The sequence below is a fragment of the Bos indicus genome, chromosome 12 (assembly GCF_029378745.1).
Source record: "Bos indicus isolate NIAB-ARS_2022 breed Sahiwal x Tharparkar chromosome 12, NIAB-ARS_B.indTharparkar_mat_pri_1.0, whole genome shotgun sequence".
Taxonomy (NCBI): Eukaryota; Metazoa; Chordata; class Mammalia; order Artiodactyla; family Bovidae; genus Bos; species Bos indicus.
The window spans coordinates 26,338,540-26,352,865 of record NC_091771.1 but is presented as its reverse complement, the minus strand read 5'-3'; the positions used below and the strand labels follow the sequence as shown (position 1 = coordinate 26,352,865).

Genomic DNA, 14,326 nt, shown 5'->3' with positions numbered 1-14,326 from the left:
TTGGAGGAGTAGGAGGGAGGGAGGGAAGAAGACATGTATAGAATGACTGCATGGAGCTTTGAGCAAGCAGGGAGCATCAGAAAAGCCCAGAGTCACTAGACTGCCAGGACTAGGGAAGGGACTTAATAAAAGGTAGGACATGTTAAGGGACCTAAAGAGAAACCCACAAGAAATTCCCCCGAGTTCTCATTTTTGATGACACTAACTGTATTTAGTAATATTTTCAAAATGCAGCATCCAGATCTTGACATTGAAAACAGACTCTGGAACTAAAGGGAAAAATTATTCCCTTAATTAAGCTCACGGAGATAGTTGGCTGACTTTGGTGATGAAACTTAATTTATTCTTTTCTTCATTCTCTCATATGCATACTCTGCTACACCTTACTGAACAAGCTGAAAATTCAATAAATAAATGCACTCATTAATGATTTAGTATAACCCAAAACGAAAGGAAAGCTGTCAGAGCCACTCCACAGGTCTGCCACTTTGCCAAAAACAATTACAACGATGCAGAATTGATGGTGTGAATCCGAACACGAGGAGTGGGGGGCCAGGGACACTGGGATGCCGTTGCTCTTCAGCTGCTGCAGTTAAACCAACACTGAAGTAGCCATGTCTCTGGCCTTAGAATTTGCACACCCACTGTGACTGGGAAGCTGCTGCTGCTGCCTCTAAGTTGCTTCAGTCGTGTCCGACTCTGTGCGACCCATAGATGGCAGCCCACCAGGCTCCCCCGTCACTGGAATTCTCCAGGCAAGAACACTGGAGTTGGTTGCCATTTCCTTCTCCAATGCATGAAAGTGAAAAGTGTAAGTGAAGTTGCTCAGTCGTGTCCAACTCTTAGCAACCCCATGGACTGCAGCCCACCAGGCTCCTCCATCCATGGGATTTTCCAGGCAAGAGTACTGGAGTGGGTTGCCATTGCCTTCTCCGGACTAGGAAGAAAGGAATTTAAATAAATTCGTGTTAAGGGTTCTTCCTTCTTTCCCTTCATTATGCACCAAGAGATGTTCTAGTAAAACTCAAGACATCAGCTTAGAAAATGTTAATGCTCATAAATTAAATTGCTCACAGAAGGTGATCAATTTTTAATGTTTACACTCAAGATGTTCTTTTTAATTAACACTTAGCTACATTTGTACTTTCTGTTTGCTGCAGAAAATGTCTGAACTTGCAGAGAACTGCAATAAGTTGTAAGATATCAAACTGCCGTCATTTTCAAAGCTGTACCCTTCAACTAAAGAAAAAGGACTTAGCTTCAGAGGGTTGACATCATAAAGAGACCTAACTTACTCTTAGGAGGTGGTGGGAAGCTACTCTGGGTATGTAGATATTTTTGGAAAGTTACCACATTCCTCATATGGAGGTGGAAATTACTCATTCATAAATGCCTGTGATGCATCCTGAGGCATATATGAAAAAATGAAAAGTGATTTCCAAATTTAATGAGCAAGAGCTCATTAAATAAGAATCCACTGATTTATAATTAATGTTAATTGATCACTTGTTAGTTACATAGGACTATAAAAAACAGATTGTTTAGCAGCTTATGACCTTGAAAATCTACCTACTCATTAGTAAAAATAGAAACAATACCTGTATGATGATTTCTTATGACGATTAAATAACATATGTGAAGTGCTTATCAAGGCTTTGCATATATTAGATACTAAATAAATACAAATTTCTTTCCTGTGTTATCACTGTGCTTTTTTACACTGTGCTTCTTAGTACTTTTTCTCTAAAAATGGGAATAAGAGTATATAAAAAAGAAATTTTATATATATATGCATATACATATATGTACACACACCACACACACACATATATTCCCAGGTGGCTCACTGGTAAAGAATCTGCCTGCCAATGCAGAAGACACAGGTTTATCTGTGGATCTGGAAAATCCTCTGGAGAAGGAAATGGCAATCTACTTCAGTATTCTTGCCTGAAAAATCCCATGGATGGAGGAGCCTGGCGGGTTACAGTCCATGGGGTCATAAAGAGTTGGACACGACTGAGCAATTGAACACATATGTACAGTACATATATATATATATGCACTAAGAGAATGTTATTCTCTCACTGTGGAGAATGTTACTTCTGATACAGTCTGAGGTCCTGCTCCAAGATAGAGACACTTTAGGGAAGCAGACCCAGGATTTTGCAGTCTTCTGCAAAGAAAAATGCATGCATCATTTAAAGAGAAACTAGTCTCAGAAGAAAACAGATATTCTCGGATGATGATGAACAGATTGGTTTTCATGGTGGCATTGCCAATTCCACAGAAAGTAAGAAAAGAAGAGTATAAAGAGAGCATGATTTAAAAGAAAAATAAGATGGATTCTTCTCATCATTACAATCTATCAGAATTTCGTTAAGGATCTGTAAGAATATCTCTAGCCAAGAGATTTCCAAGTTTTCCTAGTTTTATGGGAGAGGAAATTTCAGGCTTTGAGAAGATAGTAGTGAAGAAGAACATAGTAGTGAAGAGAACTGGCACCAAATAGGGTGGGTGTGGCCAAGACAGATTTTTCAGATTGATGAAGTGTGATTTGGCAAAATGGATGGAAATTTTCATCTACACATATGCTTGAACTAGTTGCTAGGCTGGTAAAAATTAAATTATAAATGTATAATTTTTACTATTGGTGCACTAACTTGCCTAGGAAATTCTCAAGATACATCTTTGGAATAAGCATGTTAAAGTGTGAGTTTCTCCATCTATAAATAACTTCTGCCTTTGTGTAATTCCAGCAATTCACAGAAGTCTTACTTTCAGATGTCTATGAAAAAATTTGTTATCTAAATTACTACTTAAACTCATAAAAAGTCAGTGGTGCACTAAACAGGACAAGGAGTGTATATATATATCCTTAGAACCAGAGCTGTGAAAGAGCTTCCTGAGCCACTATTCCTGGGATACCCATTATAATTTGCCACATGTTGAACTAGAAAAAAATTGTCTTTATCTAGCCAAAATTAAATCCTCTTGTATTCTACCCAATTTTTCAAGTACTTTCTAAGTAGTATTTCAATGTGAACAAGATTTCTAACTGCAAGACAGAATATAACTATATCAGGATTTATTTTCTGAAGTAAATGATTCAAGAGTGTTAAGAAAGTAAGGCACACACACACAAAAAATAGACTTAAATAACTTTTTTGTTAGCCTGACTCTTAGTTTTGAATCTGGAGATTTGTGGATGCTTTACAAAAAAGAAAATTGGATCAGCAAAAATTCTTTCAGCTTGGGACTTTAAAATGGCTCAGTCTGAATTAGTACCGGACATTCCCGGAAATTTTTATATTCCATTTTGTTAAGCTATTTCAGATTTACTTTCTATAATATTTGAACCACTGTAATCAAACAGGCTAGTTAGACCATCTAACCTCTGTAAGAGCAAACAGCTGAAATATAAAATTATAACCCTGATCAATGCTTTGTAACCTTATAGCACATCAGATTCAGCTGAGCAGCTTTCAAAAATATGCATATCTCACATGGGTCATATCCCAGTTTTAATAGTTTTAACAACTCTACTCAGTTAATTTTAATATGCAGACAGGATTAAAAACCACTACTTGGGCTACACCTCTTGTGCTACCATTTTTAAGTAGGAAAGAGCCCATCAAAGGGTTATGTCCATTACAGTTCCCTGAATATGGAAAGCAGTTAATAAGCATTAGCTCCTTAACCATTTCAATTCATCAGGGGTTGGCAAACTTTTTCTGTAGTAGGTCAGATAGCAAATATCTCAGGTTTTGCAGGCTATAAGGTCTCCACTGCAGCTACTCAACTCTGCTGGTCTCCACTGCAACTACTGGATCCTCTTATCCTGGTGCAAAAACAGCCATAGGCCAATGGCTGTATTCCAATAAAATTTTATTTATAAAAACAGATAGGACTTCCCTGGTGGTCCAGAGGTTAAGACTCCATGCTTTCACTGCAGGGGGCACAGGTTTGATCCCTGATTGGGGAGCCCACATGCTGCCTGGCACAACCAACCAACAAACAAAAACAAAAAACAGGTGGCAGATTGAATTTGGCCCACTAGCCATTGGCCATAGTTGGCTAACCCTCACCTCTCAATTTAACTCTTACAGACTTCTGCAATTTTATCATTGTAGCTTTATTTTATAGTTTAAAAATATTGTTTATTGCAAAAAATATTGCCATGGATTAAATAAGTAACCATTATACATGATTGTTAAAGAAACTGCATAAATAAGAATGACCAAAATAATAGCCTTTACACTTTAGATGAGATTACTATCTCTAATGATGTCAGTTATCAGTGAATCTTATTAAGCTCTATCTAGGCTAGCTAATATAACTTTATAAACTATGCCTACTGGGTACAAAGTGATTAAACAGAAATCCCTTAGTGTTGCTACTTTTAGAGGAAAGGAGCCATTTAATTGTTTTCAGAGTAAGTACCATGGCCAACGGTAGGAAATACAATGGAAGGTGTACCAAGCACCTATTTCCTCTCCAGGAAAGACACTGTCAATCATTTATAACTGAACCTGGATGTGGCTTTGCAATATTTCTTAATATTATTCCAGGCAGTCACCACAAATCAGAATTATCAGACAAGATGAAATCTATGTGATGTTCTTGGCACAAGAAGACATCTTTTTCCAGCTCAGACAACAAACAGGAAATTACTCTTCTCTCCAAGAGCATAAATGCCCTTCCCAACACTGAACTGAAGAGTGTGCTGATCTTGTGGAGGGAACACAGAATTGCCTGTTCATGTTAGCAAAGCAGAAAACTTCAGGAAGCCACCCTTCATTCAAAGTGGATTTCCCAAATCAATCAATCAATTAAAATTTTTGTTATTAAAGTTTTATAATTTGAGTTCATGCAAAGGAAAACAGTAAAATCTTTCTTATCATTTATATAAAACATAGCTTGAAGCAGAGATTTGGGGGCAGCTGGTATGAGACTAGAGAATGTAGGGCACAAAGATGACTAAGATGGGACCAGAACTTTACACTTTGCCACCCTGACATGACTCTGGCTGTCATGGGCTATCACCTGGGCAACCATGGTTCTCCTCCACACGGCCTCTCACCCTGCAGCATACAGATCAGTTTCCTCACATGGTGGTCTTAGGGAACATTCTGAGATAGCAAAGATGAAAGCTGCAAGACTTTGGAGTCCTAAGATCCAGAACTTAAACAACACCGCTTTCCACAAATTTAAGCAAGATTCAAGGGGTGAGAAAAAAGACTCTCAACAGGCAGTACTACAAAATATTGGGGCTATCTTTCCCAATCTTCTACTTATGGTGGAGCTATAGTCTTATTAACACGTTCTTTGGTTTCTTCATAAAAACCTGAGTTAGGCTCTTTTAATTTCTAAGTATGAACAGCAGGACCTGATGGCCTCTCTCACACTGCCTTAAGATTCTAATGCCCAAGGACTTCCCTGGTGGTCCAGTGGCCAAGACTCTGAGCTCCTCATGCAGGTTCCACCTCTGGCCAGGGAACTAGATCCCACATGCCTCAACTCAAAATCCACATGTACCACAGTGAAGATAGAAGATACGGCTCCCGCCATAACTAAGACCTAGCACAGCCAAACAAACAAAAAAATTCTGATGGCCAGAGTGTTCAAAATGGATGAGTTTGGTCTAATGGAATTCCTTGATTTTGGACTTTCATGCTTAGAACAGTGAGACAATAAATCTCCATAGTTTTAAGCTATCTGGTCTACAGTACTTTGCTACAGCAGCCCTAGCTAACTAACACATCACATGACTTGCTTTGCCCAGCGATGCAGGGCTGGAATAGCAGTATGCCAGCCTACAGCCTAGGCCTTAAGAAACTTCACGCTCACTTTTTCACTGCCCTCTTACACCTACTTCTTCCATTGTTATGAGAAAAATATTCTCTAACACCATCCTGCTGATCTAAGGAGCCTGAAAGACATTTGAATCAGAGACACTCCAGCCAAGACTAACCTCCTGCAGACACAACAACAGTACATTGTTTCTGTTAAGCCATTGAGTTTTGGGCTGGATGGCAATATAGTCATGGGTAATTGATTCAATGGTTAAGTTTAAGATTTGATAAATAGCGAAAATAGGGCTACTGTGCTCAGTTGCTTCAGTCATGTTTGACTCTGCAACACCATGGACTGTAGTCCTCCAGGCTCCTCTGTCCATGGGATTTTTCAGACAAGAATACTAGAGTGGGTAGCCATGCCCTTCTCCAAGGGATCTTCCTGACCCAGGGATCAAACTCACGTCTCCTGAGTAACATCTAATTAAGGACTACGACTTTCTTTTTTCTTGCATATGCTTTGCTTATTCCACTAAACAAAGTCAACTATTGAAAACGCTGTTCTCTACTTCCACCCCCACACCAAGTTCTTTTCCCTCTAGTGAAAATAATAATGAATGAGTACTTGAATGTATTAAAAACCTACTAGCCGGTTTTCTTTTAACTCAGGCCAGAAAAACTGATACATAGTTCCATTTCTCAATTGCAGCTGCAAAAATCTGCACTGCTTTCAGGAGCTTAATTTTATCAGCCAGGCTATGTCTTCCCTCCCCAAACTTACTGATATATAATTGACAAAAATTTTATATATTTAAGGTGTTTTATGATGATTTGATAAAGACTACTTAAGAAACCTTGAGTTTTATCTATGAAAATATACTTTGTTGTTGTTGCTAACTAAATAACGTGATCCATTTAAAACACACAGATTTACAGCATATTTTTTGAACAGATACACAGTAGATCTCTTTGGTACTCTCAGTCTTCAGTAAGCTGCCTAACCTCTTAATTTTCGATCAGTTGAATGAAATCAGACTAGTCAGTGCATTAGTTTTCTAACGTTATCGTAAGATAGCACCACAAGTTGGGTGGCTTAAAACAACAAAAATTTATTGTCTCACAGTACAGAGTGTTAGAAGTGCAAAATCCAAGTATCAGCAGAGCCACGCTCCCTCTGAAACTTAGAGAGGGGAATCCTTCCTGGCTGCTTCTGGCTTCTGGTGTTTCCCAGGATTCCTCAATGCTCCTTGGTTTGCAGCTGCTCCTGTCCCTGCCTCTGTCTTCACATGACTGCCTTCTCCCTGAGCATCTTTCTTCTCTTCTTACAAGGACACCAGTCAGGTTAGATTAAGGGCCCACTCCATACTGCCCACTGAAGTATGACCTCATCTTGATTTTAATTATAACTGCAACAGCCCTATTTCCAAAAAAGGTCACTTTCTGAGGCACTGAAGGTTCCGATTCAATATAATGTCTTTGAGAGGCACAATTAAACCTGTAACAATTGGTTTTCAGTTCTGTTTTGCATTTTTAAACCTTTTATTCAGATGAGCTTTTACCCAGAAATATAAATCAGGAAAATAGTTTGAAACACAGCTGCTCTGGTTGAAAGAACATCAGGCACTCAAAAGCCTACCCATTCACCCAACAAGTCCCATTTTCAAAACTTCCGAATCCAGTGGTGACTCAGGAACCTTGAACCATAATTTTTAAAACCACTGATCTATTTAAACTCTGGCTTTGAATGATTTTTCTTACAAATATAAAATATTCTGAAAGATTATACTTTCTCTTAATTATTGTGTTGAGTAACACTTTCTACTGGAAAATAAAATTTTATGTCCCAAATCACCTACTCTTTAAGTGATTAAAATTTCTCTAAGAAGCTACATTTTAGGTGGCCAATTCTATTTCAATTTATTTCTGCATATACCTATTAGATTTATCTTAACTGTGCAGTAAAAAGTTAGGTTTAGGGATTCCCTGGTGGCTCAGGCAATAAAGTGTCTGCCTGCAATGCAGGAGACTGGGTTCGATCCCCAGGTCAGGAAGATCCCCTGGAGAAGGAAATGGCAACCCACTCCGGTACTCTTGCCTAGAAAATTCCATGGATGTAGTCTGGTGGGCTATAGTCCATGGGGTCGCAAAGAGTCGGACACGACTGAGCGACTTCCCCAAAGAGTTAAGTTAGCAGGTTTGGGATATTCAAATCTTGTAACTTTCCAAAAAATTAATGGCCCTTGACCAGCTACTGGGAGATATCCTCTAGACTCTTGAAATATCTTGCCTGATAAGACTGTTTATATACCTGTAGCTCTGGGACTTGCCAGATAGTTGATCAATGTGATTTATAGTGGGAGTCTGGGCCATGCTGAGTCAGTATGACCTCTGGGGGGAGCTAGAGATGAAATAACTAAAGTCAGTCATATGCACGAGTCCTATCCAACTCTTTGGGACCTCATGGACTGCAGCATGCCAGGCTCCCCTGTCCTTCACTGTGAAGTTTGCTCAAATTCATGTTCATTGAGTCAGTGATACTATCTAACCATCTTATCCTCTGCTGCCCCCTTCTCCTTTTGCTTTCAATCTTTACCAGGATCAGGGTCTTTTCCAATGAGTTGGCTCTTCACATCAGGTGGCCAAAGTGTTGCAGCTTCAGCTTCAGCATCAGTCTTTCTAATGAATATACAAGGTTGATTTCCTTTAAGATTGACTGATTTGACCAACTTGCAATAGCAGCTCTAGACATTAATGCTTGAGTGAGTTCCCTGATAGGCAATGCACTGTGTGTATCTGTCGTGTCATTGCTGGGAGAATTAAGCTCTGCCAAGTGACTCCACTGGGAAAGGACAACCAAAAATTGATTCTGGTCTCTCCTCTCCAATTTGTGACCCTTCTGCCTTTGCTGATTTTAATCTGTATCCTTTGGCTGCAATAAACAATTACTATGAATAGTACAGTTTTTCTGAGTTCTGTGAGCCCTTTTAGCAAATCACTGAAACTGAGTGATCTTGAGGATCCCTAAACATGGAACTATCTTTGCTAATATGCCTGAATGGAAAATGCAAGACTGTGATATGACTTCTGTATTGAGTATATGTGTGATAATTGTACAGTGCTCTGCTATACATTGCATTCATTTAGGTTTGTATGTATGTGGAAGGTTCCTAAACCTATGTGTAAGCAGTCAAGTCATTGAAACTAGTGAGATCCTGAGTCAGGACCTGTCCACCCATTTTGTTAAAAGGGTATCAGCATTACCATTGGCTAATCCAGTCTTTACAGGGAATGGATTTGACCTTAACCAGTCCCACAGAAAACTTGCCCTCTAGGCTCTTACAGGACCAGGATTTACAATGTCAGCTGAAACAGTTTCTAGTTATGAGACTCTGAGCAAATTCTGTAAACTCCTGGAAACTTTGTTTCTTGCATGTAAACAGAAAAACAATACATGTCACACTACAGCATTATAAAGTTTAATAAAGATAATGTATGTGTGATTGAATAAAAATTAATAAGAGGCTGGCTTTTAACCACTAACCTTGCTAAGGATCCTGTCTATCTATTCCCCCTTCCCTGCCTTCTAGGAGGATTCTGCCTTTGCCAGGTTCATTATTTGTTATTCAATGGTGCAAAATTAGAAAAGAGGTACAGAGGCTAAGAATGGAAAACAAGTTTTTCGGAAAGAACTCTGAGAGAAATAGGTCTGACGGCTCTGCAGTAGGAGAGGAAGTATATGGGAGATAAAGAGTGGAATTTGAACAAGTGTGGAATCCTCTTCATAATATTTAGGGATCACAGGTACATACCTGAGTAACCTCAAACAGTTTGCTGCCCAACTTACACCAAAACCCTAGCTGAGAGAGCAAAAATGGAATAATGTTGGAAGAGTAGTCCATTTTTCTGTCGATTAGGCCAGATCAGATCACACAAAACTTCATATGCTTATATTTGTCTTAGTCCCCAGAAATTCTTTCACTAAGTTCCACTTGAGCTCTCTGTCCTTAACTCATATTGAGGGGACTGTAGACTCAAAAATGTACTGTACTGGGGGACATTTTTCAGTGTGATGTCACACCCCAGAAATGTCACTCAAAACCTAATGCCACACAAAGTTGTTTCCCTAAAGATCTAATACATTTCTCCCTCTATATACTGACAAACACATATGTTTGGCTATAAGTAAGATCAGAAGAAAGCTGAGCACCGAAGAATTGATGCTTTTGAACTGTGGTGTTGGAGAAGACTCTTGAGAGTCCCTTGGACTGCAAGGAGATCCAACCAGTTCATTCTGAAGGAGATCAGCCCTGGGTGTTCTTTGGAAGGAATGATGCTAAAGCTGAAACTCCAGTACTTTGGCCACCTCGTGCGAAGAGTTGACTCATTGGAAAAGACCCTGATGCTGGGAGGGATTGGGGGCAGGAGGAGAAGGGGACAAGACAGGATGAGATGGCTGGATGGCATCACCGACTCGATGGACATGAGTTTGAGTGAACTCCAGGAGTCGGTGATGGGACAGGGAGGCCTGGTGTGCTATGATTCATGGGGTCGCAAAGAGTCGGACACGACTAAGCAACTGAACTGACTGACTGACTGAAGATCAGTCAAATTTCTAGTTCAATGTCTGTAATGATCTAAACCCTGACTTTTATCTATTTGCATTTGAACTGCCTTCTTCATCCTTTCATGATGACTAAATCAGGCCACTGGGAGTGGAGGAAGATAATACTAACAGAGCAGGGATTTTTGAGATTGTTGGAAAGGACAAGGATGTTAACAAGCTTCCTTCATGTGTGTTTGTGGAAGAGAATATCAGCGGGAGTAAACTTAAAACAAGCAAGCACTAAACCAACACAAATTTAGGAGCTCCGGGAAGCCAGCGAGAACAGGGCATTTTGATGGAGCTTTAAGAGTCAAGGCTAAATGAAAACACCTTCTTATAAAACTTGACCCAGCTTAAAAGATCTGAGTGATGAAAACAAGTATGGTGTTTGATTTTAGGATCTATGCAAAGAATTCAATTCATGATCAGTGGCTGCCAGTGTTCAGTTTTGATTTTTAAATACCAGAAGACTGAACCTTGGAGCCCCACCAGAAAGGATTGAGAGAGGTTTAACCAGCTGGGGGTGAAAGAGTTTGCAACGGAATAACCTAAATGGTTATATTAAGTACTGTGTCATGCAGAGAACTCATAATTTACTTCTACGATTATTTGAAAAGAAAAATATTCTTGAACCATTACTGACTCTAGAAGGCAATATGAAGAGCCTTCTTTTTGAGGATCTTTTTATTGGTCTCACGAACAAAATCCAGCCTGGCCACATCAGTTTTTCTTAACATGGTCATTATTCAAGTTTAGTCAAATGAACTAAAGATAACACACTCAGAACTGCATTCAAGAAGAAACTGAGAAATCATCTAGCCCTACTCCTTCATTTTATAACTTTAAGATGAAAATTCACAAAGGTCAGAACCAAATGGCTCAGCTAACAGCAAAGAGCTGAGGTCTTTGGATCCCAGAACAAGCTCCCTGTTCTGTGAGAAAAGCATCAATCTTGTTCAGTTGCTAAGTCGTGTCCAACTTTCCAACCCCATAGACTACAGGAGGCCAGGCTTCCCTGTCCTTCACTATCTTCCAGAGTCTGCTCAAACTCATATCCACTGAGTTAGTGATGTCATCCAAGCATTCTCTGTCATCCCCTTGTCCTCTAGCCCTCAATCCTTCCCAGCATCAGGGTCTTTTCTAATGAGTCAGCTCTTCGTATCAGGTGACAAAAATATTCCATCAGTTCTTCAGCGCTGAGCATCAGTCTGCTGCTGCTACTAAGTCGCTTCAGTCATGTCCGACTCTGTGTGACCCCATAGACGGCAGCCCACCAGACTTCCCTGCCCCTGGGATTCTCCAGGCAAGAACACTGGAGTGGATTGCCATTTCCTTCTCCAATGCATGAAAGTGAAAAGTGAAAGTGAAGTCCCTCAGTCGTGTCCAACTCTTGGTGACCCCATGGACTGCATCAGTCTACTCTACCCCAAATGCAACGGATGCAAGCCATAAAATGTGTTTGAAGCTGTTTCTGGTACAAGAACAAAGAAACCCATCTCTACTATTCCTCGTGTATCAAACAGCAGTTCACATTTGCCTTTTTTCTTATAATTATTTCAACTTTTTTAGCTTTTAAATTCCACTGTAATTTGCATTTTCTATAAAATTCCCAGGAGACTTTATTGAGCATATGTGTTGATGGTACAGACAAATTTCATCTTATGACTTGTTACTACATGTCTTTCTTTATGAATCTCCTCAATGTTCTTTTATGACTCAAGATTTCCTTTTAAATCTCTTTGGACCATATTCCTACATTTTCGCTAAGGTTTGCTTAGCACTTTCAAACTCAAACACATAATCTGTAACCATGAATCTTTTCCTCAGCAGGATAAGCATGCTTTTGTAGTTCTTTGGAAACTAACTTTTTCCCTTCGACTCCTTTCATTCCAAGATATCTGCAGGAAGTTTCATTTGTTCTAATTTTCATTCCATAAGTATCTCTTCTACCCACAGAGCATCCTCATTCCAAGTTGAAGGACAGATACAAAACAGAATCAAAGTTGTATTAAAATATAGCAGATGCACTTTTAAGACCATTATAGATTCTTGCTTTGTTTAGAAATTTTGTGCACTATTTACTTTTTCAATAACACAATATCTGTATCATTTTAAGAACATAATGTCCATGTTTCCTATTGTAATACAGACAATTATTTCTTCTTATTTAAGAAAACGGTACTCTTGCTGTATCTTGTGTAATTGACAGAAGTAAATTCACAAAGAATTTAAAAAAATTTTTTTGCAATGAAGAGTTGGTCAAAACAGGTAGCTAATTTTCTCAAACTTTAAAACTATGGGAAAATTTCTGTAAGAATTAAATTCACAAAGTCTTCAGTTCAGTTCAGTTCAATTCAGTCACTCAGTCGTGTCCGACTCTTTGCAACCCCACGAATTGCAGCATGCCAAGTCTCCCTGTCCATCACCAAATCCTGGAGTTTACCCAACTTCATGTCCATCGAGTAAGTGATGCCATCCAACCATCTCATCCTCTGTCGTCCCTTTCACCTCCTGTCCCCAATCTCTCCCAGCATCAGAGTCTTTTCCAGTGAGTCAACTCTTCGCATGAGGTGGCAAAAGTATTGGAGTTTCAGCTTTAGCATCAGTCCTTCCAATGAACACACAGGACTGATGTCCTTTAGAATGGACTGGTTGGATTAGATGAACTCAAATCTGGAAACAGCACATATAGTCAATATATCTGAAACAGCAGATAAAATAATTCCTCAGAATGGCTCTATCTCTTCCATTTTTTATGTTCCCTTCATGAAATTTATTATCATAAATTATTAGATTCTATTTGGTTTTTTCAATTCCCCTCTCTCCACATTTGTCACCATTTAGAATGCACCTCAAACTAACATTTGAATTATTGCTTTATCACTAAAAGCTTTCTAAATCTGATGAAAAAGTGGAAGTGAAGTTGCTCAGTCGTATCCAACTCTTTGAGACCCTATGGACTGTAGCCTGCCAGACTCCTTCATCCATAGAATTTTCCAGACAAGAGTACTGGAGTGGGTTGCCATTTCCTTCCCCAGGGGATCTTTCCTGGCCCAGGAATCGAACCTGGGTCTCCTGCATTGCAGGCAGACACTTTACCAGCTGAGCCACCTGGAAGCCTTCTAAGTCTGCTACCATGTGTAAAATTCCTTCAGGAGCATGTTCTCTTTGAAAAGATCAAATTTGTGATTAGGATGAATTTCAAGGCTATGATTTTAAACCATCTCCAGTTTTCCCCAGAGCATTTCAGGGACACTCGCCTCAAGGAAACATGTTCAGGAGTCAAGCCAGCATGGCCAGAGCCCAAACAGTAGTGGAGTTATTTTAGTGCCCTGTGATATTTTCATCCCAATTCTTTGTCCTCCTTTTCTGTAGTATCACTTTCAGGATTATACCTCATACATAAAGAAAGGAATAGAAAAGTGCCAAGGAAAAATAAATATTAGTAGAGTAGAATTTAAAATGTGGTTAAAGGGTTGTTTACTTATTTTTCTAACCAGAAAATATCTTTCTCTATGTGTATATATCAGATCAGTTCTGATATATTCAGTCGTGTCCGACTCTTTGCAACCCCACGAATTGCAGCATGCCAAGTCTCCCTGTCCATCACCAAATCCTGGAGTTTACCCAACTTCATGTCCATCGAGTAAGTGATGCCATCCAGCCATATCATCCTCTGTTGTCCCCTTCTCCTCCTGCCCTCAATCCCTCCCAGCATCAGGGTCTTTTCCAATGAGTCAACTCTTCACATGAGGTGGCCAAAGTATTGGAGTTTCAGCTTCGGCATCAGTCCTTCCAAAGAAATCCCAGGGCTGATCTCCTTTAGGATGGACTGGTTGGAACTCCTTGCAGTCCAAGGGACTCTCAAGAGTCTTCTCCAACACCACAGTTCAAAAGCATCAATTCTTTGGCACTCCACTTTCTTCACAGT

The 14,326-nt window shown here is 39.5% G+C and overlaps 1 non-coding gene across 1 annotated transcript; it reads right to left on the bottom strand.

The window, feature by feature from the left end:
• Window positions 1-13,439: 13,439 nt before the first annotated feature.
• TRNAC-GCA (transfer RNA cysteine (anticodon GCA)) lies at window positions 13,440-13,512 on the bottom strand. Its single transcript has one exon. It is a non-coding gene; the product is annotated as a tRNA-Cys (tRNA).
• Window positions 13,513-14,326: the final 814 nt, after the last annotated feature.